This window comes from Heterocephalus glaber, unplaced genomic scaffold (assembly GCF_053883595.1).
Source record: "Heterocephalus glaber isolate CG9 unplaced genomic scaffold, H.glaber_assembly_v1.0 deba00000470, whole genome shotgun sequence".
Classification (NCBI taxonomy): Eukaryota; Metazoa; Chordata; class Mammalia; order Rodentia; family Bathyergidae; genus Heterocephalus; species Heterocephalus glaber.
In genome coordinates, this window is record NW_028258145.1 from 21,231,247 (window position 1) to 21,235,556 (window position 4,310).

The window sequence follows — 4,310 nt, forward strand, 5'->3', positions numbered from 1 at the left end:
GAAATAGTGAACATCCATGTCTGCAGAACTATCACAGACACACTGTGTCCTTCATCCATTATCTCAAATTAACATGAGTTAGAGGCATGAGATAGATTAGGTAATTTTATACTGGATAATGTTGTGTTGTAGTGAATAACTCAGCAGGGATTTGAAATGCCTACTCTGGCTGATTTCCACATAATAAGATAAATGTGAGTGGAGTGAATTCAACACAATTTATGATAGTGTATAAATCACCGTACCTTTGACATACACATGGTAGTATCTGAAGGGTACTGAACAATGAGGTCTTCTCTTTAAGGGCCTCTGCCCAAAGCCAGCCTCTCACAATAAGGCAAGGACAAGAAAGATATTCAAACTGAACCATGATGTGTTTTTCTGTGTGTGTGGGGGGAGTATGGAGACAGAGACAGAGAGACAGAGACAGAGAAATTCTGAGGGTAATATATCACATTAAATTAAAACAGAAACCCTATTCTCTCAACTGAACTCCCATCTCTTTGACACCGTAATGTTATGTGAAATAAATCAGACACACAAGCTTAAATACACCATAGTTTCTCTTATATGAAAAGTCCAAATTATAAAAAAGTGCAAAATTAAAGATAAATAATAGGACATAGAGAGATAGATTTTTTTCAGATGATAAAAGAATCCAGATAAGGATGAAGGGGAGGGAGAAGAGATGAAAAAAATTTAAGAATTGTTGGGGCCAGGTATTTAACTCAGTGATTCTGCTGCCTGCCTCCCAAGCATAAGGTCCCAAGTTCGATCCCCCCCCAAAAAAAAATTGTTATGTACATGCACAAACTCCATGTTAGGAATGCAAACATTATGTACTGCAAACATGTATTGATAAAGATAAAAAAGTAGATGCCCTCTCCAATATGGTAATGTTAATATGTTTTAATAGTCCTGAAATATTATCTATTTGGATGCACATAAATAATTGATGCTTATAAGTTTTAACTTACATCAAGATACTAGACTCAATAAAATACTGTGAGATTTATCTAAGAGATATAAGCATAGTTCAACTTTTCCCAATCAATAAATGTGATACACTAGATCAACAGAATGAAGGAAAAAAAACCATGTGATCATCTCGATTAATGGAGGAAAAGCATTTAATAAAATTCAAAATTATTGCATGAAAAATCTCTGAATAAGTTATAAAAGAAGGAACATGCTTCAAATTAAAGGCCATTTATAATACAAATAGCTAGCATTTTATTGAATAGGGAAAAGCTGAAAGCATTCTGAGCATTCTATTAGTCATAGCAATTTGGCAAGAGAAAGGAATAAAGGACACCAAGTTGGAACAGAGGAAATGAAACTGTCATTGTGTCATTGTTTACAGAGATGATGCAGCAGCTACCACATCCCAGAACAGGACCATAAAGCAGCCCAAAATTTGGTTCCTGACCAGCTCCACACCCATGTAGTTCATGCCCATGGACTCTGCAGCCATGGATTTCATGCCCTGGCTGCAAACATATGCCAACTCTGAGTCAGCTCTAGATTTTATTTCTCCTTGGCATAGGGGAACAGATGCACTGACTAACTCATGACCTGATTGTGCATGAGGCCAGTGCCTGGGAACAGAAGGCAAGCCCCGACGGTTAGGATGTCCAGGGAGAAAATACAGACCTGATCTGATGCTAACCACAAGAAAAGCCCACAGCTAGTACAAACTACAAAAACAGCGTGAGGTTTTCCTCTGAAAGTGACTCTTTCGTGCAGGCTACAGGTGGCAAAGAAATCCAATGCAGTGCTTGCCATATTATCCAAAAGAGTTTAATATGGCACCTTTGTGAAAAGGGGGTAAGACTGAGCCAGAGAACAACTACATAACGACTCCACTTCAGGGTTTCCAATGTTACCATACCACAGTCTCCTAGTAAGAGGCAGCCAAGGAGAGTGTGAGCTAGTAATCAATGAAACTGAGAACTAAAAAAATAAATCCAAAAAATTAATGAATGGAAAAGCTGGTTCCTTGAAAGAACAATGGGGGGGGGGCTTAACAAATCTTAACAAATAAAGAAAAGACCTCAAAAAATTCATTATTAAAAAGTTGAAATTAGAGTGGACAGCAAAATCCAGAAGATTATTAGCAACTACTTCATAAACATATATGACCATAAATTGGAGAATTCACAAGAAATGGACAGATTCCTAGATACACATGAACTGTCAAAATTAACCAAGAAGAGCTCAGACGGAGCTGCGGAGGAGCAAGGAGAGGCAGCGTGATGGCCCTCGGGTGTCTGAACCCAGCCACGGGGAACCGGGCCCCCCAGGGCAGCGCGCCTCACGCTTCCGCCTCCAGCACGGGCCACGCTTCGCTGCCCGCCTCTTTGGCCTGCCTCTGCATCAGGGACGCGGAAACCCCATAGGAGCAGGGCTGGTGGGGACGCCAGGTCTGTTCACTGCTGCTGCAATACTCTTTCGCCTCAGAGCAAAGAGTCTCAGGCCTTTGCCGGGCGTTCAGATTTCCAGTGTCCCTGTAATATCGAGAAATTATGAAATTTGGATTTTTCTTTTTGCCAACTTGCTTTAGGATTTTTACCTGAGGTAACAACAACAGGATCATTATTTTGTGGCTGACTGGAGGGCGACAAGAAAATTCTTCAGCGAGAAACGGGTTCTGGCCGCAAGCCTATAAAAAACGGGTGGCAGGGTGCAGCTGTCTTTTCAATCTGGCGCTGAGTGGTTCTTCGGGTTATGTCTGGTGGTTCTGAGGATCATATCTGGTGGTTCTGCGGATTATAACAGAGAACATGGAGGCCCAGAGGGAATGGACCCTGATGATGTCATTGAGAGCAACTGGAATGAGATTGTTGATAATTTTGATGATATGAATTTAAAGGGGTCTCTTCTTCGGGGCATCTGTGCTTATGGTTTTGAGAAGCCTTCTGCTATTCAGCAAAGAGCTATTATTCCTTGTATTAAAGATCCAAAAGGTAATTCTGGCACTTGGAGACTATTTGGGAGCAACTTGTCATGGCTGCATTGGTGGAACAAATGTTTGAAGTGAAATGCAAAAACTACAGGCTGAAGCACCACATATTGTTGTTGGTACACCAGGGAGAGTATTGAATATGTTAAACAGAAGATACCTTTCTCCAAAATGGACCAAAATGTTTGTTTTGGATGAAGCAGATGAAATTTTGAGCAGAGGGTTTAAGGATCAAATCTATGAGATTTTCCAAAAGCTAAATACAAGTATTCAGGTTGTGTTGCTTTCTGCCACAATGCCAACTGAGGTGTTGGAAGTGACCAAAAAATTCTTGAGAGATCCAATTCGAATTCTGATGAAGAAAGAAGAATTGACCCTTGAAGGAATCGAACAGTTTTACATTAATATTGAAAGAGAGGAATGGAAGGTGGATACACTTTGTGATTTGTATGAGACTCTCACCATTACACATGCTGTTATTTTTCTCAATACAAGGTGCAAGGTGGACTGGCTCACTGAGAAAATGCATACCAGGGACTTCACAGTTTCTGCTCTGGATGGTGACATGGATCAGAAGGAGAGAGATGTTATCATGAGAGAATTTCCAGCAGGGTCAAGCCGAGTTCTGATCACTACTGACTTATTGGCTCCTGGGATTGATGTGCAACAAGTGTCTTTGGTTATAAACTATGATCTACCTACCAATCGTAAAAACTATATTCACAGAATTGGCAGAGAGGGTCAATTTGGGAAGAAAGGTGTGGGTATAAACTTTGTTACTAAAGAAGACAAGAGGATTCTTCCTGATATTGAGACTTTCTACAATAATACAGTGGAGGAAATGCCCATGAATGTGACTGACCTTATTTAATTCCTACGATGAGATAGTTTTGAATGCAGTGCTTGCTATTGCTGAATAGGCAATCACAATGTGCATTGTGCTTCTTTGAATTTTTGACTCTTGTCTCAATGCTCATAACAGATGAGAAATACAGATTTTAATAGCAAAGTGACATTAGTCGTGAGCTCTTCTGAGGAAAGTCATTGGCTTTATCCTCTTTAGAGTTAGACTGTTGGGGTGGGTATAAAAGATGGGGGTCTATAAAATCTTTCTTTCTTAGAAATTTATTTCCTCGTTCTGTAGAAATGGTTGTATTAGATATTCTCTATCATTTAATAATATAATTGTAGACTAAAAGATTAAAAAAAAACATTAACCAAGAAGATATAAAAACCCTGAATGATCCAATAACAAGAAATGAAATTGAAGCAGTGAAAAATAAAAAAATTAAAAAAAAATTAAAAAAAACAACACTGAGAAAAGCCCAGGACTCAACAGATTTACTGC

General features: G+C 39.4%; 1 pseudogene; it reads left to right on the forward strand.

Annotated features, from left to right (window-relative positions):
- The first annotated feature begins 2,870 nt into the window (after positions 1-2,870).
- Positions 2,871-3,833, forward strand: LOC101713209 (eukaryotic initiation factor 4A-II pseudogene; annotated as a pseudogene).
- Positions 3,834-4,310: the final 477 nt, after the last annotated feature.